The sequence below is a fragment of the Brachionichthys hirsutus genome, unplaced genomic scaffold, assembly GCF_040956055.1.
Source record: "Brachionichthys hirsutus isolate HB-005 unplaced genomic scaffold, CSIRO-AGI_Bhir_v1 contig_1150, whole genome shotgun sequence".
Taxonomy (NCBI): Eukaryota; Metazoa; Chordata; class Actinopteri; order Lophiiformes; family Brachionichthyidae; genus Brachionichthys; species Brachionichthys hirsutus.
In genome coordinates, this window is record NW_027180570.1 from 46,102 (window position 1) to 71,178 (window position 25,077).

Here is a 25,077-nt window from a genome sequence, read left to right on the forward strand (position 1 = left end):
TAATTGGCTAACGTGATCCAGAACAAATGAGCTGAACTTCACTTTAAGACTCTTTTCTGGTTAAGAATGAGACACTCGTTGCATTTAGAGGACCAAAACTGCCACAATTAGAAATAAATATAAATGAGAAAAAAAGTGAAAAAACATATATATATATAAAAAAAAAAAAAAAAACAGTTCATATAAATAAAAAAATATAGAACAAGATTCAAAATATATGTGCCAATAAATATGAAAATGAATATCAGTAAATAAATAAATTAAAACGCTCTGCGCTGGTATAAATATTTTTCATGCTGCAGATGAAAAATGCAGAAACATTTTGTCCTCGAATGAGGGGGCGGTCTTGGGGTGAACTGTTCTCCTATTGGTTGATCGACAACAACAACAAGTTAAGTCTCCACGGCTTGCATGGAGAGCTCCAGCGACGGACGACGGGCTGTGCCAGACTGCAGCCTGTCAGGTAATTATGCAACTGGAGCTCGGAGATGATTTGCTGAGCTCGGCATAACGACGGGAAACTCTGGGGAACCAGCTCTGGATCAGAAACCGAGCTGCATGAAGAGAGACGATTCTGAGGTGCTTTTAGTTGTTGAGCTGCAGACAGAACCGGGTTGGGCCTTTCCCCACGACTTTCATGGGTGTCGTTTTCTGATCCTGATTCCTTTTGAATTGCAGTATGGCTGCAGCCGCGGGGGAGCTGGCAGAACACCGTGAGACACAGCTGCCACTCATTCCGGCTCATGGCTGCGTGGCTACTTAGGCCCCGCCCTGCTGACGCTCCGGCGTCAGGTTAGGCCTTCGTCTCCGGTTGCTAACAGCTAACTCGTTGTCTTCTCTTCTGTTTTGCCTGCGCCCCTGTGATAGTCGGGGTAGTTTTTTGGTTCTGATTTTTGTGCTGATTTTTGTGCCTGATTTTTATTTTAATCATAGTCTTACATCTTGGTTTGTAACTTCTTTTATTGTGGTTTGCAAACTTTTTTTCTCCATCCATCCATCTTCATCCGCTTATCCGGGGCCGGGTCGCGGGGGCAGCAGCCCAAGCAGGGAAGCCCAGACTTCCCTCTCCCCGGCCACTTCCTCTAGCTCTTCCGGCGAGAGACATAGTCTCTCCAGCGTGTCCTGGGTCTTTCCCGTGGTCTCCTCCCGGTGGGACGTGCCCTGAACACCTCACCAGGGAGGCGTTCAGGAGGCATCCTGAATAGATGCCCGAGCCTCCTCATCTGGCTCCTCTCAACGCGGAGGAGCAGCGGCTCTACTCCGAGCTTCTCCGCACTTTTTTTCTAATTTATTTTATTATGACATCTTGGTTTTACTGGCGCTGATGAAATATTATTTGAGCACTTTTAACGGTTTGTTTAAATTTTGTATGTATGTTTGCTGGTTTTAAATGGATATTGCATGTTTTAACTTTACCTCACAGCAAAACAAATCTACCTTCGGGTACAAATAAAGTAACCTTGAACCTTGAACCTTGCCACCTGCCCAATGAGCAGTTAATAGATTTTAGAATTTTTCAATTTGCCTGTATTTTTCATTTGTCGTTTTCCCAGCCTTTGTTCAGCGGTCTGGCAGTGATTTTTTTGTTGTAACTGTTTTTCGACGCCTGTCAGTCCTGAGTATACGGTATCCTGTCGTGAGTATTGTTTTGTATTATTCTGGAAGTCAAAGCTTTAAACTTTTTATTCGTTGTCTGGGGTCCACCAGCTGTCTTCACGACGCTTGATACGAACCACTCTTTATTCTAAACCATTCATCTGAAGTCATCTCCATTCAGCTTGTTCCTTTACACCTGCTAAAACGGTTGAAAACTACGGCTCCAGTGCGTCCAACAATTCTTTTACATTAAATGTTTTAGGCCTGAAGTCTCTTTCACACCAGAGGTCTTTGGTCCGCTTTAAACGGACCAGAATTCATTTCCTTGAATGGTCCGCTTCGTTCGGGCAGGTGTGATAGCTCATCTGAATTCTGTTGCGGCCCAAACAAGCAAACGCTGGTCCGCCTAAAAACGTGGGTCTCGGATCGCTTGCAAGGGAACTCTGGTTCGGTTTGTATGCTGTGTGAAAGCTCACCGGATGTACGTAGTAACGCTAAACCAGCGGTCCCCAACCCTTTTCCTGCCACGGACCGGTTGCATGCCGTCCAATTTTTTTGTGGACCGGGTGGGGGGGGGGGGGGGGGGTAATTAAATTAAAAAAGAGGAATATAATCTTACCAATAAACTTTATATTATGCACTTGCAATAACTATTAAATAAATATTTAATAGTTACACAATATCTACTCACCATAAATTCTGTCCTTCATGTTCACGTTTTTTTGGTTAATAAATTTCACATTCTTGTCTCTTACTTCAGGGTTCTTGGTCTCTGTGCCGAAGCAGCGTTGAACCCTTCATTGCCTCGCTAACGAAGCCAGGCAGCTGGAGATAAACCCGAGTTTTAAGTATGACTCCTGGTTTCTGTGCTTGGAGGTCGTCGGTCCTCTTCTTCCTCCTCTTCTTCCTCCTCGGTTGGACTTTCTTCCCGAGCAAAGAAGCTCTTCAAAGATGTTTGTTTTTTAAAATAAATTTTCGCAAGTTTATGGCTGTTTTTTTAGCAACGTATCATTTAGAGGCGATTGTTACGTTGAAGAAAATCCGGTTGTTTTTCAAAATAAAACACATTTTAGATGCTAATAATCGAGACAACGTAAATTGTGTAAATGAGTTCTTCTTTCTGTGCGGCCCAGTAACAAATGACTCACGGACCGGTACCGGGCCGCGGCCCGGTGGTTGGGGACCCCTGTGCTAAACGCAGTGAAATACACACGGTTTACAGCAATCAGGCAGAATGCTCTATCTTTCATTTAAGTGGTTAAGAGACCGTTACGTGGGCTGGAAATCAAGAAACGTGAAACTTCCAGCTTTAACATTTCTAGGAAAATGTCAAATCAAAATTCAGAGTAAACAGAAACAGTGCTTTGTTCTCATCCTGTCTGCCTTGTTGAGTCTCATCTCCTCCGAGTCAGATCTTAACGGCTGCCACTAACGGGTGCCTCCTCACCTTCACCTCAGCACCGATCTCCCTCCCCCCCCATCGAAGCTGAGGCCTTTACAATTCACTTTAATATCATCTCCAACTCCAGAAAAGGCCCCGTTCTCCTTCCTCCCGCGCTCTAGCTGAGGCTACGGAGGATCGGACGTCTTGAGTTGAGCGGCGCCGCGGTGTTGGAGGCGATAATTGCCAGAGAAATTGCCTTTTGTGTCGCATCATGCTGACAGATAGGGCTTCAGGTTAATATACAATACACAGAAATGCTAAGCTAGTTAAAACTCAAAGCCAAAGAAATGCTAAGCTAGTTAAAAATCAAAGCCAAAGCCACGAAAATGAAATGACTGTCATGGATTTTTTGCTTTAATCTCACTCTTCATAAACATGTTCATGGGGGGGGGGGGGGGGTCTCTATCAAACACAGCAGGCATGAGCGCTGAGTCTGCAGCTGCTGGCCGTCGTTCGCCGCTTGCATGGTGTCGGCATGTAATTTAAGATACATGGCCGTGCATAGGAATTTAATTAGATTGCTTTTTGTAAAGCGTATCCAGCCCGCGTTGGAATTTAATTTGGATCAAACAACCCCTGGGCTGTTCATGTCTGCATGGCAGGCAGACTGGCACGCATTACATGCCGCTCACTGAGCTGTTTAACAGCAGCGTCCTCCCGTTCAGTGCCACACTCGACTTTCCTCAAATGGAAGGATTAAATTCCCATTTTTAATTCTGTCATCGCCAATTTTAAGTAGTTATTGTTTCTGGGTCCCAATACTGTCTATAATGAATGTATTAGGGTTCATGGCATTAAGCTGTTTGTCTTAATGTCTCCGACAGATAGTTTGGGCTCCCTGGCCTCCCACAGCAGGAGATACTTTGCTGCAGAATGTTGATTTCTCTCTGCTGGGACAGACTCCAGCTCTCTTTAATAGAAATGTGACGACGCACGGGAAGCATCAGAACGTCTCCTCATGTCGGAATTCTGAGCTGCTGATTGAAGGATGCCTTAAAGTAACGGCGCTCTCGGTGCTAGGCCGTACAAAGGGCAGCGCCACGATGACACCAAAGGCAACCAAAGGATTCATCGTCTGGGAACCGTGGCAACCGTTTCAGAAAGGCTGTACAGCTCACTGTCGTCGAGCCAGATCAGTCCGATACGAAGGTGTCCCGTAGAAAGATCCGACAGAATAAAGTCATGACGCGAGGACATGCTTCCGCTGTCACACGTGCGTCTGGCCCCCCCTTCAACCCCCTCCCTCACACAGCATTGAGGCCGAGGCTGGGCCATGTTTTTTTTGTCAGAGGCCTTCTGTGATTTTCTGAAGATGGGTTTGAACTTGGACGACACTCATTCCGATTCCGGATGTTGCCCACGCTACTCAAACGTCAATGTAGAGGTCGCGTCCGTGTATTCAACATATTCAGAATGCGTGTGTTAAATTCCAGCACATTCCGTGGTACCAACAACGACTTGGCTGAGGGGAGCTCCAGGGTTCGGGCGCGCTAACCTAGCCTCCACCGCCTTCATCCCAGCTGTCAGGAAACGTACCATGCGGCTCCCACCGCCTTGGGTGGCCTGCATTGATTGGTTCTTGTGTCTTGAGTGGCAGCCCAAGCGATAGACCGGTTGCTCGCTGTGTGGACGATGGCAGATGCAACGTGGCGTGCGTCAGAAGCGTGCGGCTGATGTGACGCAGCCGCTGTTGCTTGCTGTCGCGTTGAGGTAAGCCACACGAACAATGCTTGGGAAGCTTGGCCTGCTGGAGGCGTGGCAGTGAGCGGGCAGGTTTGAGGCTTGTGGGAGGAGCCTGTGGTCACACGAGCGTGAATCACGAAGCTTTCATTGACAAATCGGCAGAAACCGATCCGGCTCCAACCGAAGAGGCGCATTGAGGCATGCGTTTGAATGAACGAATGACTTCAGCTGAAAGAGATCAGCCTTTAAAAGCTCGTGAGGCTGGCGGCTGTGCCACCAGGCTGCCGTTCGATCCCAGCCCGAATGGCCAATAGATCCATTCCTGCAGACGCTTTCTAGGCTGTCTTAAATTATTCATCGCAGTGCTAATCCTCCTGACGTAGCATTTATTAGCTTGTCTTATTTACTGTTGTTCCTCTGTGACTCCAGGGGAGCGGCGTAAAAGGCTACGTCACGTTATGACGGTGACTTTATTTTATATTCCCCTGCCGGGCTCATTAAGCAGAACGTTATTCGCCCTGCCATTAGAGGATACATGGTTCAATTTGGCCTTACAGCTAGTCCCCCCCCCCACAGCATTCAGCGACGGATCTCAGCTGTGCAACCCCAACCAAGCTTTCATTACCAGTTAACTGTAAAAATGATCTCTTAAACACGCAGGCGGTTTTCCATTTTCCTCCTCATTAACTAAAGGCGGTCCATAATCTGGCTCATAATTTAATCTCTTTGCTAATGTTGTACATCAACGTTGGAAGAATTAGCAGCGACGATGTGCGTTCCGCTGCTGCTGCGCTGAATCGCGTTACTCTGGCTTCCAAGGGAGCCGATTTAAGTGGATGCTTTTATTCACAAGGACTCTTCCCAGTATCCCCATTGCATAACGGTGATACGGAGGCCTTGGAGGAGGGCGCTATGGGATTCACTCACTGGGAATCTCCTCTCGTAGGCCGGCCGATAAACCATTTAATATGTTCTAGCTGTTCTAGCTCATTACTGACCCCCCCCCCCCCCCTATATTTCCTTATAAGAAAAGAATGGGAAGACAAATCATCTCTCTTGCCTCATCGGCGGAGCCTGTTAATCCACTTTCTTTGAATTCTTACACTTCTTTATCCTCATTCTTCATCCTTAATTCTTTAATCCTATCCTTGCCCATATTGTTAGCACACAATGTTCTCATTAGCATCGGGTTGCTCAGCAGCCACTTAGCTGCAGGGTGTAAATGTGCTTTAAGGGCTCCGCATTAGGTGGCATGATGGCACAGTGGGTAGCGCAGCTACCTGATAACAAGAAGGATGGCACCTCATGCGGGGTGTACCCCGTCACCCGGCTGAGATCACGTCCAGCAGGCCGGTTGGTGAATCCAACACCTACATTTCAAAGTAGACGCCCGGACGTTAGCAGTCGCCTGATTGGATGAGCTGTACGCTTCACCTCTGTTCCAGTAGAGCTCAGCTTGCGTTCCCACACCGGGCTGCAGACGCACCGGTTTGATCTCAGCGATGCTCGGGCTCCCGCTTTAGTACCAGATGCACTTCCAGACTGCTCGCCGCACGGTGGAGCGAAGGCTGATGGGAAAGCCGTTAGTTTTGTGGGATGTTCGTCGACCAAAGTATTGAACAATAAAGATTTAAACCCAAAAATGTAAAGATGTTTGGCTTCATTGTGCTCAATTAAAAAGAAAGGAGACAATTAAATTTATTACAAATACACTCCATTTTAGTCGTGAAGGAATCTGTAAACATTCCTGTCACTGGTGCGAGTCGGGGGGATCCCGGCCAACCCGCTGCTCCCAGAGGAGGAGCCATCGTCCTCCTGATGCTTGTCGTAGTTTGCGCCCCTGATCTCAACCTTAGCGTAGCTCACCAATGTCATTGTGATGGATTTGTAGAAAGTGAGATGTAACAAAAACAGGAGGGGGCAGGGAGGGCTAATGGAGGGCAGGGGTTGTTTGGGTGCTTTAAGCGTATTGCTCAGGCCCGCCGTCACCATGCAAGCAGCCTCTACCGGGTGTGGCTATTAACGTGATTGGCTACCGTGCCAATCTACCAGGCAGCAGCCCGTCTTCATCGCCTCTGCCAATCATCGCGCTTCTCCTTTGGCCCATGTCCCATCCTTCTGCCGAGTTTCTTGAACAGCCATCAAATAATCTTTACTTAATCCCACTAACTAACGAACCAATCAGCAAAGTCCGTGGCAGAGACCTGCACAGAAGCAGCCGGGGCGAAGCGTGTTCCCAGGAGGCCGTTGGGCTCTGACTGACGAAGACGCCGCTCCTTCTGGGTAGACGCGTTGCATACAGAGAATTATTGAGGATCAAGCCCTTTGAATGCAAATCAATAAACGAATGTTTGTCCCGCTCAGAGAACAGAATCGTGTGATCATCTGATCATGATTCTGAGACGCTGCTCCGGCTTTGGGCCGTCGCTCCTGGAATATTTGCACTAAATGAGGACACACGCACCGACGTTAGCGTGGCATCTGTGAAATCAAATCCCGACGCTGACCTTGTGACTGTTGCAGGATGAGCGCTGTCCTCGGCAGCTTTTCCGCCCTGCTGACTTTTAATGGACGGCTGTGCACACGCCTGCAGCTGTGATTTTCCAGGCAGTGTGTTTATCCAAAAAGCTGTGTTCAATTGCCTGGAGTTCTGCTCCCACCTGCTTTATGCCATATGGAGTAGCCTGGCTGGGCTACCATCGCCGTCTCCACATGGGAGAAGAGCCACGTTACAGTAAATAGGCCACTTTATGCATTTTTGATTTGATTCATTAGTTTAACAAATGAACGCGGCTTTAGTTCTGTTAAATCCTGTTGGGGTCTTAGTTTGTGTTTGATCCTTTCTTCCCTCTGATTATGAATATTAAAGGAACAGTTCAGCAAAAAAGCCTTCCCTCATTATACACCTGCCAGGGTCTCAGCCAATGAGCTGCAGAGCTGCTGCTTGAAAGCCACTCCCGCACTCTTTTGTGCTTGTTTCATGTCTTCCCTCATACCAAAGTGTGTTTATACAGCATGAAATGAAATATGTTGGCCCAGATTTCGAGACATTCAGGACTGATGTATTAAAATGGTGATCGAGCAAAAATAGTCTAGAAATATATGAAAACAAAAACAGAAATTCTCGGCTCTTTCCTGTTGATACAGATATAATTTGTCCCTGCTGCATGCCCAACTCTCCCAGCGTTCCCATCAAGCAGCCAGTTTGAGTGTAATCCCATTTACCTCCTAGCGTAATCATTAACCGTGTCTTCCATATATCTTTCACATGGATATGCTCATTTTAACTCATGAACAGACGTTTTGGAGTGGTGGGCCATGCTTCAAGTCAAACTATCTTTACATAGAATCCATGCAGGAGCTTATTACCTGTTGTTATAACCCTTGTGCTTTTCTCTCCTTGCCCTTCCATGCAGCTGCTTTTCTTCCCAGCAGGAAGGCGCCTGCTTTGTGTCTAACAGCCTCTCCTCAAGTCAACGACTCTCTGTCTTGCTGTTTGTAACATGGAGTCATCGCCTCTGAACATCTTAAACCTCGCGAGCTGCTGGCTTTGTGCCTGAGTAGAGGACGACTCGATGTAACGCGTCATGGAGTTTCTCATCAAACCCCTGCCTTTCAAGCCTTCTCTCTATTCGCGTCTTTTCTGACAGACCTCAAACAGCTTCCTTAAAGTCTCCACTGACTGTTTTCTCCCAGTTTCTCCAGCGAGGTGTTGGAATGGGGGAAAGATAAGAAGGTCTTTGTGTCGTTTCCCTGACCCTTCGGGTAAACCTGGAACTGGACTCTTGGCGATTGCTGCAGTGGCGTGAAATAAAAATGGTCTCAGGTTTGGATGGATAGCGATGGATAAGCCTCACGGGGAATGGATTTTCGGGAAGCAGAGGACGGCTCCTTACCTTAGTGGAGAATGGGACAGGTGGGAATCACATCTGTCGCTGTCGCTTCCTCCTGGGTGAGATAAACCTTCAGTCAGACCACGGTTCAGTGGGAGTCGGGTTGCCGGGTGTGCAGCCGCCGTGAGGATGTGGTCCAACAAATTGCTTCCAGGATATGGGCCGGAGAGTTCTTAAGCTGCCCACGGATGAGGAACTTAAACTTCTGTGACCTGGCAGCCACACTGCTTTTAAATTCTATCGACAATGAGAAAATCACCCTTTCTAGTTAATACACAAATAAATACAAATAAAAATCTAATCAAAAAATATCCTTCTGGGCTTTCTTGTTTATGCCAGAAATATTTACATTGGAATAAAATAATTTCAGATTTTGTATTGTAATGCATTATTTAATTATCGATTATGGAGCTGTATAATACTTGAACACAGATATATTACAGATTTCTTTCTATCAACTGTCGGGTACTTGAATGGGACAGCATCCCTGTTCTGCCCCCCCTGTAGCAATAAATACTGTAGTGCCTTATTCCAGTTAGTAAATACTGCAATCCACGTGTAGAAGTCCGGTTCCCTCAGAGCAGACTACTGATTCCTTCAGGTTGCTTATGTTCTAGAGTTCTGCCACATTTGATCTGAGACCATCTTTCACACCGTTCTGCATTCGTTCTCATACGATGGAGCTTATGATCCATCCACATCAGCACAAATTGAGTTTTCCTGCTCGCGGGGGCATCTGTGTCCTTGATAATAAAATTTCTAGTTAATTATTTAAGTGAACAATTCTCAGTTTATAGCCATTTGTGAGCAAGAGGTACACTCTTTGTATTTGCTCCTTTAATTTCCACTTAAAATGCTTTCAAGTGATTTAAATTATTCACGTGTAATTACTTGTAATTGATGATGTAAACATGGAATTAGATTTGGATTATTTCTCCGCGTCATAAGTGTAGAAGACTGAAGGTATTTTGACGGTATAGTGTGTTTCTGGCACTCCTCTCCTACCCGCCACGGTGTGTGCGTGTGTGTGTGTGTGTGTGTGCGTGTGTGTGCGTGTGTGTGCGTGTGCGTGTGTGTGTGTGTGTGTTCCTGCTGGTGTCTCCGCATGCTGCCTCTTTGTTCCACTTCACTGGGGTGTGTGCACCAAGAGAGCATTTTGAGGACGGGTTGCATCTCTGTGTTTACTCCCCCATCTTCGCTTTGCGACCGGTACGAGGGTGTGTCTGTTTGATGTGGAGTGTGTGTGTGTGTGTGTGTGGGTGTGTGTGTTTGTGTGTGTGTGTGCTAATGAAGACCGGGAGTACGCGAGTGACTCTGTGCAGGATTGTGCTGCGGTGAGCGTGTTAAACAGAACACTTGTATGTAGTGTATGAACATATGCATGTTTGTTGCATGCCTATGTAGGTGTGTGTAGTGGAGGACCCCCCCCCCCCCCCCCCACACACACACACAAAGCTCTGGGGACGAGCATGTTCATTATTCTTCCTAAAAGAACCATTAAAATTTCATCAGTGCAAAGCAATCGGTAGCAGGGCGGGGAGCAGGAGTGTGTGTGTGTGTGTGTGCGTGCGCTAGGAGGTTCACTCAGCATTGAGAGGGGGGGAGGGGGGGGCTTGCATCCTCCTCTAACTCTCCACTGCCTGCCTTCATGCGTCTCTCCTCCTCCTTTTCTTTTCCTTCATCACCTTCTTCTCCTCCGGTGGCTCCCTTCCCTCGATGAGCGCACGCCGATGTGAGCGGCTCGCACCCCTCCCTTCCTGCTCTCGCCATCCACCCCACCCGGCTCTTCTGCTACGACTACGCCTCTGGACGAGGCTTCCCTCAGGCTATGGGCAGGAGAGGGTTAACGACGGTCAGTTTCTCGGGAGGATTTCTGTCTCCGGGATGCAGGTGTTTGGATATGGGACGTACGGAAGCCTGGATGGGTCACATTCAAGACAGGAGGCTGGATTCTGATTGGGATGCCTTTTCCACGGAACCCCCCTTTAACGTTAGGGGAATAAAGGTGAGGCACGTTTGTGATTGCTGCTTCGCCTAACTTGTTGGTGAGCGTGGAGCGAGAGCTCGCCGCGCCTCCCGGTGTTCCCAGCTCTGCCTTTTCTCCAGCCAGACGCTTCTTGTCGTGCTGCTCTGCGTTTCTCCGCTTTCTCTGCATCCATCGGGAATGTGTTGGAATTAGCAGCAGCCTGTAAAGACTGGAAGTGAGGGAGCAGCGACTGTCCTCCACCAAGACCCACAATCAGGCGAGGCGCCGCCTCTCAGGTAGACCCGCTGCTGCTAATTGTTTCCTAATTGGTGCTCCTTTCAGCCGGCGGCTTCTGAGTCGCCAAGACTCCCAGATGAAAGAGTTTCAGGTTCCGGCCAACCCTGGGTGTGTGTGTGTGTGTGTGTGTGTTCTTCACAGGCCCATCTGTGGAGCTCTTTAGTGATGGGTGGCGACTGATGGAGGGTGTGAGGTGTGTGAAGGAGGAGGAGGATGAAGAGGAGAGGCAGTGGGATGGGGGAGGGCTTTGATAGGAGACAGAGAAACGGCTCTCCCATCTCATCTGTGTGTGTGTGTGTGCGTGTGTGTGTGTGTGCGTGTGTGTGCGTGTGTGTGTGTGTGTGCGTGTGTGTGCGCGTGTGTGTGTGTGTGTGTGTGTGTGTGTGCGTGTGTGTGTGTGTGTGTGTGTGTGTGTGTGCGTGTGTGTGTGTGTGTGTGTGTGTGTGTGCGTGTGTGTGTGTGTGTGTGTGTGTGTGTGTGTGTGTGTGTGTGTGTGTGTGTGTGCGTGTGTGTGTGTGCGTGTGTGTGTGTGTGCGTGTGTGTGTGTGTGTGCGTGCGTGTGTGCGTGTGTGTGTGCGTGTGTGTGTGCGTGTGTGTGTGTGTGTGTGTGCGTGCGTGCAGTTCATCACAGACTGGCTAATGGAACACCGAGGGCTTGAAGGGTCCACTCTCCACTCCAGCTTCTCCTCCATCCCCGCTGTGCCTTTACGATCAATTCAGTGATCATCGGAGCTTCCTGAAAGTTGGATGTACGTGTGGAAACAGACATTTTAATCTTGTTTGTTTTACATTTTAGAAAAATTAGGCAGGAGATCAGCCAACTGATGAGCTTCCTCGTTCCACCCAACCGAAACAGGGAGGTGGAGGCGACATAAAACACATCTTTAAATGAAACACTATTATTAGTGTTGGTATTATTATTCGAGTGTTAAAAGCCTTTACTGACGTGATCCGGGCTGCCTGTGGAAACCAGCGGATCCCTTCTGTTATTGACCCAGACCAGGATGCACGTATCAAACGGAGCAATCCTCGCTGCTCCCAGTGGCTCCTGCAGTCCGATGCTCTGTGATCCATAGAGCAACATGTGGGGGGGGGGGGGGGGGGCAGTCACACAGAAACAACAGCAGGAAGCCTGGAAATGTTAAGATGACACCAGAACGATCTTCACCGATGATGATGCTGGAGATCAAACACCAGAACACGTCTTCCAACCAGTGACCGCGTGTGTGACAAGCGACCCCCCCCCCCCCCCCACCCCCCCACGGTGACTATAAGAAGACAATGGGATCGATGGGTGAACACTGTTGTGCTGTTATTTCTCTTAGCGGGGGCCTCTGTGTGATTTAGTGAGGCTCCCGTGGCCCAATAGTCAGTGTGTGAAGCACCGCTGGGGCAATGTGTGTGTGTGTGTGTGTGTGTGAGAGTGTGTGTGTGTATGTGCGTGGAGGTGTGTGTGTGTAGGTGTGTGTGCCTGCGTTTGTGTGTGTGTGCGTGTGTGTGTGGGTGTGTGCCTGCGTTTGTGTGTGTGTGCGTGTGTGTGTGGGTGTGTGCCTGCGTTTGTGTGTGTGTGTGTGGGTGTGTGCGTGCGTGTGTGTGTGGGTGTGTGCGTGCGTGTGTGTGTGTATGTGCGTGTGGGTGTGTGTGCGTGCGTGCGTGTGTGTGTGTGTGTGCGTGTGCGTGCCCAACACCAGATCCTCTGGGAATGGGGGCGTAGGCGTTGAATGTTACTCCCCCCCCCCCCCCAGTGGTATTTAACAGGGTGGGGCCGCCCCCTCAGCCCCACTTTGCCGCGTCCCGATGCCGGCTATAAATCACCGAGGCAATTACAATCCTCACGGATCTATTGGTAATAAAAGAGGAGTTTGTGAAGCGCAGGCGTGCCAGGCTAACAGGGAGGCGGTGTTTGGCGTGGCGCTCTGATTGGCCGTTGGATGTGTGTGGTTTTGACCCCGTCGCCCCCGTTAGGGTCGCCCTGGTCGGCCAACAGTCCCGTGATTAATGAAACCATCAAGGCTATTATGCATAATTGAGATTTTACAGCCTCTTTTCTTGTACAGCTTTAAAAAACATGAAAACAAATGCAGCTATAACCCCCCCCCCCCCCCCCCCCCAGATTACCACAGTCGTAATGAGATTTGATGCTAATCCTGACACAAGATTACGCGCCTTCATAAAGCTCCATGCAGGCATCGCCGACGGTGGAGAAGGGGCTTGGCTTGGCTGCGTGAAAGCACGTTAATGTAATCTGTGTCGTTGGGGGGATGAATGGGGGAACAAGCCCCCCCCCCCCCCAGTAAGACTCTGGAGGTGCCTCAACGAGAGGGCAGAGACAGGAATGCAGATACTGATGTTGAGTTCCTCCGAGCGAATGAGATGAATGATTGATGCTGAGAAACATTCACACGCATTCCCACGGGACGGGAGGCGTGTGTTGCGTTCCCACGGGACGGGAGGCGTGTGTTGCGTTCCCACGGGACGGGAGGCGTGTGTTGCGCACTTGGACACAATAAATGAACGTCCAGGCGGGCAGGGGTGAACTTTCGATATCTTTAATCCGGTTCTTCGTAACAATCCAACTACGGTGCGGAGCGCGACGTGGCGGCGTCATGCAGCGGCTCTTCGTCTCCTTCCTCCTTCGCGCGCGTCTCTGTACTTCCTCGTCCGCGCTCTCCCAGGACCCCTCAAGGACCCCTGAAGCTGCCCCCCAAAACGCCTGCATGAGCCTTACTCATTCAACCCCTGACAATGCACCAGCAATACTACATATGCATCCGGACATTCCACATTCTGTAACTGAACAATATTACATACTGCAAAATAACAAACTTAAATATGAGAATGGGGGGGTCCGTTTCCATCACATCCTAAACCATGGGTCCCACACGTGTCCGAAGGAAGGCATTCGCCTGGCTGCCATGTTTGGGGCGTGGCTGATCTGCATAGCTTTGTGTACTTTATAAGCGTCATTTTCTCTGATTCTTCTGACTCTTTGCATTGTTAATAATAATATATTTTGACTACAATGCAACGTTATGTGCTCTAACTTTAGTTTTGTTGGTGCATTCTCTTCGGTCAGGTGAGGGTGAACAAAACAAACAGCCTAAAATTGGCTTTCTATGAGCTAATGAGCTGCACAACGGTGATGAAAGCGTCTGAGAGCCAGGATACCTGCACGCACCGCCACCCTCTCCCCACAGTTACCGTGACAACAGGCAAAAGAAAGACAGGGAATGAGTAGATTGGGGCTTGTAAAGCATCAAACTTAAACATGATAATTCTGGTTGTTTCAATCAGATGAGAACAGTCGGGGGTTTGCGTTGCTTTTATTTTGTCGCTCATAAATGTCATGGCCGTTTCCATTTTACGATCCTTTTCCGGTCCCTTTTTGTCCGCCGCCTGCTTTTATCACACAGTTTTGACACTCTGGCAGCTCTTTAGGTTTTCTAGTCTTTTAACCGCCTCTCTTTCTGTCACTCTCTTCTCTATACATTTGGCTGTAAACAGTCAGACAACTGATGACTGAACAAAAGGTGTTGATGACATTCAGCGCTGTCTCTCTTCTCCTAGCTGTGGGCTCTTTTTCACGTTGCCTGACAAATTTATTATTCCGGGATTTGTGCGATTCAAGATTTCTTCGAGCTGAAATCTCAAATCCCAGCGGGCATGAGAGAATACCTCGAGCTGATCTTAAATTTAGATATCAGTATGTGTAAGAACGTATAGAAAACTCACATGCGGGGTGGTGTTGCAGCTTAATTATGCACAAATAGAATTAAATGTCTGCAGACAGAAATATCACAAGAAGAAGCATCGTGTTGACGAACCAGCGCAGCTGTTCCATTTCTGGTTGTTTGCTTTGCCTCATGCAGAAAACCAAAATGTCTATATAAAGTAAATTCATGTCAAAACAACATTGAACATTTTGCGCATCATTAATATTTGCTGTATCATGTGGTTCCCTTGTGCCTCCATATGTCCCTCCCAGTGCTGTGCAGTACGTATATACGCTGCAGGAGCTTCAACGTATTTCACAATGCATTTATGTAGACACGTGGGTGTATCTTTATATCTTATTTTAATTTAGTAGGTATATATTTTGCAGTTTCTTGTTTCATTTCCCCATAATAGCTCTGTCATCCAGCCTTCTGCCTACAGTTTTTCATTATTATTATGTGCCATGGTTGAAAAAGATTTACTGATAAATGTGACAAACACATATTTGAAACACATTAGCACTTCCTAAAATAAAACTGGTCTACTGGTTTAAGTGTATTTTCAATGCACTCTGGTTTTTATAAAGTAACAAGGTGGAAGGAGACTGATAAATGCTGTAAAGTGCATGTAAATTTTAGCAGTAATATTAAAGGTCCAAATGCAAAGCCAATTAGCTACGGGTACGTCCAAGCCAAACCATCACAAAGTATTTCAATTCTTACCAAAGCCCGTCTTGAACACACAATCATTACAATACCTTAATATTACTGTATTTAACATATTGTTTAGAAGTATGGGGAAACACCTACAGAAGTACTTTGCAACCTTTGCGTATACTCCAGAAACGAGCCGTTCAAATTATTCATAATACCAATACTTTATTTTCACAGTCCAACATCCTTAAACTGGACGATCTGGTGACATTTGCAACTGTTCAAATACTTCATAAAGCAGACAAAAACTTACTACCAAGCCATCTACAGCTCATGTTCACTGAGAGGGAAGGAGGATACATCCTAAGAGGGCGGAGACATTTTAAGGTCATAAAATAAGAACTGCAAGAAAAGGCTTCTGTATTTCTATCTGTGGAATACAATTATGGAATAACTTGAATATTGAATTAAAGCTGTGTCAAAGTATAATTGTTTTTAAAAGAAAGTATAAATATGAGGTATTTTTAAGGTATACACTTATTGATAGGTAAAACTGTACCAGTATTGTGTTTGACCATCTGCTAGAACACTAAGTTAAGTTCATAAACATGTTTATTATGTGTGGATAAATACATTATATTTAAGTATTTATATGTGCTTATGACAGTTGTCAGCTGATAGGGTAGGATTGTATACGTTTACACTTCATCCTACTCCTTTTGAGCATCCTACATATGAGTTTCACATGTTTATATGTTTCTGAAAATATGTATGTTTGTTTATTTGTTTATTTGTATTTTTGTTCATTTTGAGTTTATGCCTGATGTTTTGATGCTCAAAGAAATAAATAAATAATAAAATAATAATAGTAATAATAATAATAAGTGAAGTATGGCAAGATGAATACACTTTACATTTCTCCTAATGTCCCATACAGAGGAAACTCGGTTCTCAAACAGTGGCGCCGTGGTGAACCGAAGACACGTGAACGAAGGCGGAGTCTAACCGAGGCGGTTCAGTCTGAGTCGACCTGCCATAGGAGAAAGACTGTGTGCTAATTTTTCGCTTCGTACACATGTTTCCAAAGAAAGGCAGCAGTAATACTACTGGAAAAGAAAATAGGAAAGCAGCGGAAAAAGCTTTGGATTACATTTTTTTGCCTCGAGGATTCGTTTAATTAGCGTTGCGTATTAAAATCACCCATAAACTGCTGCCGCGTAGCTGCGTAGCCGCGTAGCCACGTAGCCACGTAGCCACGTAGCCACGTCCCCGCGTACCGCCAAAAACTAAAATGAAGCTTGCTGTTTCTGCATGAGAGGGGAGCCGATCGGGAATGTCCGTGGAAAAGCCAGCAGAGCAAGCAGAAGGAACAGGCCAGTGTAGCATGGATAAAGATGGAGGAAATAAAGGAGAAAAAGAGGAAGGAGTCCAAAGAAAAAGACAAGCTGTCCAGAGTTTGGGACCATTTCAAGCTAAAAAAAAACAACCCGGAGAATGCGGTGCAATGAATTTAAAGATAATTATTAATTGTAGTTGACATGTGATGAATAGACTAGCAGAGTCAAAGCCTTTGGCCAAACAGCAAGATAAATCCCTCCATCCAGACACTAGCGGTGGCGGCGGCTGATGAGTCCGATAACTGAGCGAATCTGTAGGGAATAGGACAAGAGGGCAGGAGGTGGGAGTGCAGAACAGTAGTATAAACTACAGATGAAAAGGATCCTCAATTAGCATACAGCAGCAAGCTAGCAACGAAGGTGCTATTGGACAGATGAGAAGCGCTGATATCTCATTGACAGCAGGAAATTAAGATCGAGCATGAAACACAGCATGAGATGAGGAACAAACAAACAGTCTTCCTCAGCGGGCCTTCAGTAGGGCCTTGCTGTAGTACTGAGGACAGGGTTTGTAAATTCTATTCAACATGATGTAATACAGTGGAACCGCGGCTCTCAAACATAATTCGTTTCCTAAATACTGTTTGAAAACCCAAACTATATTTCAAACAGGCTGGATTTTCCTTCCGTCTGATTGGACTTGCTTCCGGCTAAAAGGAGGTTGATGCTGAAAGGTTGCCATCAGTGCATTATGGTGTTTTAATGTGGCGGTGGGGCCTCCTTTACGTTTCACCTCTGACCTATCGAGCTGATGATTTACAGCGCAGACTCCCCAGCCCTCCTGTCCTCCCTGAGGAAATCAGGTTAGATAGATCGGTTGCATCTCGCCAAATTAAAAAGTCAGTGTATGGTTACGGCCAAGGTGTCATGAATCAAACTTTATTGACCACTTGGAGGGTTACGGACACCGGTTGAATTCTAAGTGTCCGTGAAACGCCATTGGGAGGAGGGAGATTTGCTGCAGAGATTGAAAGTAGAATCACGGGAACAGCAGGTTGGGAGGAAATTGCTGCAGCTGCCTTTCATAAATGTGGATTTGCTTCCAATATCATACTTTACAACTGATGGAGATGAAAACGCATATCAATATTGTCATGAAAAAATTTACTTGAGATGTCAAAGTGAATGAAGCATCTGCAGAGACATATTCAGTCAGATAGCAAATATTAAAAAATATTCTCGTAGATGAGAGCGTCGCAATCGTGCCGTCTGCAGCCGCTCATCCGCCTTGCGGCTCACGAGTCTGTTGGAGCCTAGCCCAGCTTGCTACGGGTGAAACGTGGGGTACACCCAGGATGAGACGCAGGCACACACGCACACCTACGGACAATTTAGTGTCAACAATTCACCTAAATGTCATGTTTTTGGAGGTGGAAGGAAACCGGAGAACCTGGAGAGAACCCACGCAGGCAGGGGGAGACACTGCAAGGCAGGGCTGTCAAACTCATTTTCTCCGAGGGCCACATCAGCATTATGGCTGCCCTCAAAGAGCCAGTTGTAAATGTAACACAGTGTAAATGTAGCTAAATGTAATGTAAATTAAATGTAACTACTCCTTAACATGTTGATAAATAACTATTTATTATTTATGACTTATTACTACTACAAGTCAACGGATCTTAAAAATGTGTTCCTCAATATCTCAGTTGATTATTGACAAATGTTTATGGAATTTGACAAGTAAATAATATTAAATAATAAGTAAAGAAAAATATCATCCAACACAAGTTATTGAACCAACTTTGTTCGAAACTCTTTTGTCAGTTGAGAGGAGCAGAACTGCAGAACAACCAACAAATGTGAGCTGCTAAGAACATGTGACAGATGCAGCATTTTACAAAAACAAATGTCTGCACACAGCTCTCGGGGGCCACAAAAAATGATGTGGAGGGCCGGATTTGGCCCTCGGGCCTTGAGTTTGACACATAGGTCAAGATTATGATGAAAATACAAATGATTGAATTTGCATGAATTACTTGATCTTAAATTACTGAGAAAAAAATATTTATTGGAAATTTTCAAGTGGAGGTATTTTAATTTTGTCATAAAACACGTAATCTATCTCTTGACAAACTGAAAGGACAGAGTTAATATGCTTTAACAAACAGGGTTGCCATGTCTGTGTTTTTCCATGGAATTCAGGAGATTTTGAATTTTGAATAATCTGTATATAAGAACCCATTTGTTAAATTAAATAATTCCTTTATATACAATTCACATAATGTACACCACAACTACAGTCTTTCATTTTGAAGAGGGAGGATGGAAGAAGTAAAGAGAGCCCAAAGCAGCAGGTCTGTGCACCAGTGAACTGGAGAGCAGTATTTTCTTTATGATAATATGCTGTATCTAATTACAATAAGCTATTTTAGGACCTATGTCGAAGAAGTGTTTGGGGAAATCCGCTTTTAATGGTAGCACACTAAACATTAATGATCTTACTTTGCAGATATTACAATACATCTGGCAACAAGAGCATCACTGCTGGACTTAAAAAGTGCTTTACATGGTTTGGCACTTGGGTTCTGGTAATGATCTGGTTTTATTGGCCTCTTGCTTTTGATTGGTCGGTGGGTGGGTTTTGTACGACCTGGCTGGAGCTAATTAACGTAGCGTTAGTTAAAAGATCTGTTGGCTGCTGCTGGATTTATCTGGACTATGAAGTCATGCAGCCTGGTTGAAGAGCAAACATCACGTCTTGAATGTTACGTCTTTTAGTTCACAAACACTGGAAGTGTGAATATGTGCTGACTGGTGAGGTTTAATTTCACGTCAAACTATTACGACGACTAGTATTAGCATTAGCATTAGCAGGTGCAGATGGAAGCAAGGTATAAAATATATATTTTTTTCGATGACTGACTTGGTTAGATTTAGGATTTTTTTTTATCAAATATCATTTGCATACCTATAATTGTATTCTATAATTTTGTTTTAATTTATTGATATACAAACTATTCTTGAGATTGTGTGCTCCGCATTCCTGGGTCCAAATAATTGCTCGGCTCATAATAGACATTCACGGATTAAAAAAATCTGTTAAATGCACCTCAACGCCGATTCACTTTGACTTTTCATGGTTTGTGTATAAAGATACCAATAACAATCTAGAACCTTTTGATGCTGATCCAGATCACCATGTGGACGGTGTAGATCCAGTTAGGAGGGGAACGAGCTGCTTGGGGGAGGTCTGCGCTCTGAGTCTGTTGAATGTTGTTAATGTATCTCCAGAAATAGTTTTTGAGTTCTCAGCCATCTTAGAACTTTTGAGACTTTAACAACCTTTGTATTTCATGTTTGCCATTCTATTTTAATTTGAGAAAGTGTAAGTGGTTGTGACGCAAATCTAGTAATAAGTATTTGTAGGAGTCCGAGTTGGAGTCGAACAAGACAGATTTTTATTTTTTTATTTTTTTAATTTCCTGTCCTTGTTTCCTTTATGGATTCTCTTGAGCAGAGGAATGGCGTCTGTTTCCAGTGGCCTGTATTGGGGGCTGTCTCTGACCGCCAGTGCCACATAACCTCTTCTTTGCAGCAACTAGCGTGCCATGTTACGCTTCATAAGGGTCTATTGTTTCTTTTGTAATATTCAAGAAGGAAAGAAAGTAATTTAGCAATATAGACGAAATATGTATGAGTTTAGAACGCCCTCGTATAATTCCACAGCTGAGGGAAATGGGGAGGCCTAGGAGCAATTAGTGCTGTACCCTGGGTGGGATGCCGTATTTATGCCCATGCCAGGACTTGTGATGTTTGCAGTCTTCAGAGAGCGCAGGCTTATTTTCCTGGAAATATTCCCTGTTCATAATTCCCTGTTCCTTGTGTGGCACTGCTACATAATGTGAAGGAACCCCATGGCACTTGAAAGGCATGCTTTTCACATATTATTGCTGGGAGCTAACATATTAAGATTCAATGGAAATAAATCACAGGAGGCTCCAGCCCTCGATCCATGCTGTCCCCGCAGGGCTAATTGTGATCTGGCAGCATTTGGGGCGATTGTTCTGAAATAACAATCGAATTTAGATGCTGCATGGCCGTCCGGAGGAGAGACGTCGCGTGTTCGTAAACCTGCAAGGCAGGGGCCCCCAACCCTTTTCCTGCCATGGACCGGTTTCGTGCCGGTCAGTAATTCAGCGATGGGGGTCAGGGGGGTGATTAAATAAAGAGGAATGTAAATGTAACCAATGAACCTTATATTATGTACTTGTAATAACCATGACACTATTATTACACCGATATCTACTCTCCATAACGCACACACTGCTTCTGTCCTTCATGTTCATGGTTTTATTATTTTAAAAGTTCTTGTCTTTTAAATCCTGTTTTTGTGGTCTCTATGCGTCGAAAGCAGTTTTGAAGTCTTCATTGCCTCATTTGCTAGCTTGTTGCCTCAAACAAGCCCGTCGGTGGGTCATTGAGTGCCAGCCATGTTCGGATCAGCCATCCACCACAGTGCCAGCAGTTCCCGCTCATTTTTCCCTATTTTTCAAGACCCACAGAATATTGTTTACTATGTAAATAACAAACGTATTAAATCAAAGATTATAATCTCTTCTTTCATCAGAAACAAAAAAGTGTGTTCCTACGCTTTTCCATTCTGGAGTTTACTGGCCATTGAAGAGGCAGAATTTACAAAAATCACAAGTTTTCTACATCATCAAACTGTACAACATCAACACGATTCCCACGATCTCGACATAAGATAAGGGTTCGGTTCTGAAGACGCGTTGGCGTCAACCTACGCCGTTTTGGTTCATCAGTGTAAAAGGCATTGGTTTGTTTGCAATTTGGTCCTTTGTTCATTCTTTTTTTGAAAAAAAAGAAACGAACACCCCCCCCCCCGGAGGTTGAACTGACTTGGATCATGACTCAAACCTTCCCCTGATAATTTACGGTGGAAGTTGGAACGTAGCATTATGTTAACAGACACAGAGCACGCAGCATGTGCTGGAAGTCTCTGCACCGCTCGGAGCAGCGTAGCAACGTTAGCTTTGATATGCAGATATACCCCCTGCCACACAGCGGAGCACCAAGGGGAATATTGACTTTTCAGAGATGCACAGAGCTTGTTTATTAATTGTGAAGCTAAAACTGAATTATTATTATTTTTTAAAGTATAATCTTTTCTCTCCTCTTTCCCAGATGCTCAGTGGAGAATCTGCTCTGGAGCCAGGGATCGCACATTGAGGAGCAAACGAGCAGAATTTATATTGTCATGAAATATTACACAAGCTGTGGATTCAAAGTCTTCATTTTTATTATTTTTTCTTAAAAATAAGGATACTCTGCCTTTAGCCTGGTGCTATCCATTTGTCCTCACTCCAGAACCGGCCCTGTGTTGCTAATAGTCGGCGCATTAGTTTAACATTACTGCCACCTGCCATGGATCGTCTGTGTCCGGGCGAGGCCGTGAGCTGGACACGGGCCCCGCAAAGAAAACTGTAGCCATTTGGATTGCCTTCATTGCCTTCCTTTGATTTTGCTGTGGAGTTATTCTTTACTTGGACCAGCAATGGATGGACCGGAAGCAAGCAAGCATGGCAAGAAGTCCACGAGTCAAAAGCTGGAGGACCAGAAAAAGGTCGGAGCATATTTATTTGTCCTGCTGTGATTGTGTGCTACCTTTTCTAAATGACCAGCTTTGACTGTTTGTCTGTTTTGGGTTTTTTGCCTGGAACTTGCTAATGCTATCGCTCAGCATGATGCATTGCAAAAACGGAACATGTTGGTCCAATTGTTGCTGTTGTCTAGCTTAGCATTAGCCTCTTTGTTCCACATCCCCTAAAAGCTTTTTATAAAGATGTGGTTGGGGAGTTCAGCTCCCGCTTCTGCATCATTAATCTCAACTCATGTGGCTGTGGCTAAGGCCTTGTATATTTACCCTTTGGAGATGCTTTTTATGTTAACCACCCTGGGAACAGGTAAGTAAAACAAGACAAACACCTTTTCTGTAAAGCGATGGACTGAGGGTCTAGCTGCTTAGCAGACTAGCTTTCAATCTCTGAACATGATGCTATGACCTCAGCGAGGTCGGAGTCATCGCCATGAGGGGAGTGGCTGGATCGATGGGGGGGGGGGGGGGGGTTGAACCACCAGCCTGTGTCTCGTCAATAAAAACTGCAGTTTATTAAGTCCATTGCCCGCATACCGTTCAAATTTAGGTCGGTGTCCCGATGTTAAAATGCCGTGAGATGCACAGATTTGCTCCCAACCTACACACACATCCACGTGGAAATGAGCTTTAACTAAAAACACAGACCTCTACACCAGCTGGGGCTTTCAGCTGAATGAAGGTCTTGCAGCACATGGTCATGTTCTGTATTGCATATAGTTCTCTAGTTGAAGGAATATTCTGATAAGAGAATTGATTTGATTCAATTGGCCACTGTTTTGGTGTGGACACGAGTGTCATGCCAAATCACAAGGCCTCCATCTCCACACTGCCCTGAAATCCTTGGAGAGTGTATTACAATATTTCTGTTGAAGTGTTTATAAAGGACCTGTAAATGTATGAATGCTGTAAATGGCTGATCAATGGTTCACCGTGGCTCCGCTCTGTTGATCATGCTAACTAGTTGATCGGAGCAGAACATATCCTGTTCTTACAGTACGCTTGTGCAGATACAGCATGTATGAACGGCCTGATCTGACATTTTGGTTGTGCTTCCTACGTCACCCTGGATTTACCTTATAAATATAAATTATATGTAATTAAAGACCTAAAACTAGCGATCCTCTCTCGCCCCTTTGCGTGAGTGTGCCTCCCTGGACTGGAGCTTCTTCAGTGGTCTGTTAGCACCAGGTTTGTTCCATTTCACACTATGTCTCAATGCAAGCTGACCAACTGGGCACAGCCAATAGGGAAAGCACAAAGCTCAGCAAGGACTCCATGTCGCAGAGTGAATGTGAACATGCCGTTGGGTCTGTGTGTGGCTTGGAGCCAATCCCAGTGATTAGCCACAAAGTGATTATCTGTAGAATCTTTGTTTCCAAAGGCCAAACCATCGAACGGTTGGAAAGTCGAGGAGACAGAATCCGTATTTGGCCTGCAGCCTGCTTCGATCACGTTAGGATTGATTCCCCCCTTCCCATTTCCCCTTCTTTCCCTCCCACAGCTCTTTTCTCCTGTCCTTCATCCCTGTGAATGAACAAACAGAGATTAACTGGACTACTCGCCTATTCTTTGGGGAGGAGAATTTGGTCTTGCCGATTATTGTGGATGTTCAGACAGTGGAGGCAGCTGTGTTGCTAAGGTGATGTATTCTCATCAGCCAATCACCTCAGAGCTTCTCCGCTGTGGATCGTAGAGTTCCGTGTAGCTGCCATCCAGCATATCCATACAAAGCAACATTTTTTTAATGCAGCATTTTCATGCTTTAGCTCTGCATTAAAGCTACTTCACTTTGGCTCCAGTTGTCTGACTGAATAATTAATACAAAATAGTTTGCATTCTTGGGATAATACATCATATCATAGCGCTGATGTCAGATCAGTTGGTGTAAAAATGCAACATTTGGTGATTAATAATTTAGCTGGGCGGCTCAGACTGATGAACACCATGCTGTGCACAACTATAAAAGGCAGTGAATGTCACCAGGAAAGAGTGTAATCAATGTTGAGTTGGTAAATAAATCTTTACAACCGAATTTAGGAGGATTCTTTATCAGTTCAATATTGTTCAGAAGAACTTTACATGTGATCAACATGGTTTTCTCTGTCACGCTGCTTTCATTGCACCATTGCTGGACAGAAGCTTTTGATTTATTATATTTGTGACTTTTGTTTTTATTTCATCATTTTCATCAAGAAATCTCACTCTGAGGAATCGTGGCCGTAGACCACTGAATAAAGTTGTAAGGAAAACATGTCAAAACAGGGCAGAATCACGAGAGAGGCCTTCACCAACACAACCCTCCGAGGCACGCAGTGCGCATGGGAGGCAACGGCAGAGATGAAGGAGTGAGGCGGGGATGTCGTATAGAATTATAGATGGCGATGGGAGAACAAAATGACACCTACTGTTAAAAGAGAAGGAAACCCCGAGTTGGGAAGCGCCGGGAACACCGTAGGGTAGGCGAGTCGCGCATCCTCGTTCAACCTTGTGAATCACAAATGGTTGGTAATGTCCGCTTCTATTTGAAATATTGAAACAGATCACGTCAATTTGAATACATGAAGCTCCATGAAGGAGATTTAGTGGTGTTCTCCTGACCCAACAAGTTAACGGATGTCACTGACTCGGCTGAAATGGCTTCACTGGGGAGATTACAAACTACAGGTCGGCTGGAATTAGATAAAATATGAATAAACGTAGAGGGAAGTGAAGAATGTCCCGAACACAAAACAGAACTTTCAGAATTGAAGGCCTCAGAAATGAGCAAGACATTTGTCATTTGAGCACCGAACATCAGCTGCTTGTTTTTGAGCCTTT

The 25,077-nt window shown here is 45.6% G+C and overlaps 2 long non-coding RNA genes across 3 annotated transcripts; both read left to right on the plus strand.

The window, feature by feature from the left end:
* The first annotated feature begins 416 nt into the window (after positions 1-416).
* On the plus strand, positions 417-8,921 carry LOC137916006 (uncharacterized). 2 transcript variants are annotated; one of them, XR_011106454.1, is made up of 3 exons: positions 417-579; positions 679-792; positions 8,140-8,921. It is a non-coding gene; the product is annotated as an uncharacterized lncRNA (long non-coding RNA). The 2 variants fall into 2 exon arrangements; XR_011106453.1 differs by lacking the exon at positions 8,140-8,921 and adding an exon at positions 2,357-2,683.
* Positions 8,922-10,777: 1,856 nt separating this feature from the next.
* On the plus strand, positions 10,778-23,983 carry LOC137916007 (uncharacterized). The gene is made up of 3 exons (XR_011106455.1): positions 10,778-10,878; positions 21,789-22,227; positions 23,762-23,983. It is a non-coding gene; the product is annotated as an uncharacterized lncRNA (long non-coding RNA).
* Positions 23,984-25,077: the final 1,094 nt, after the last annotated feature.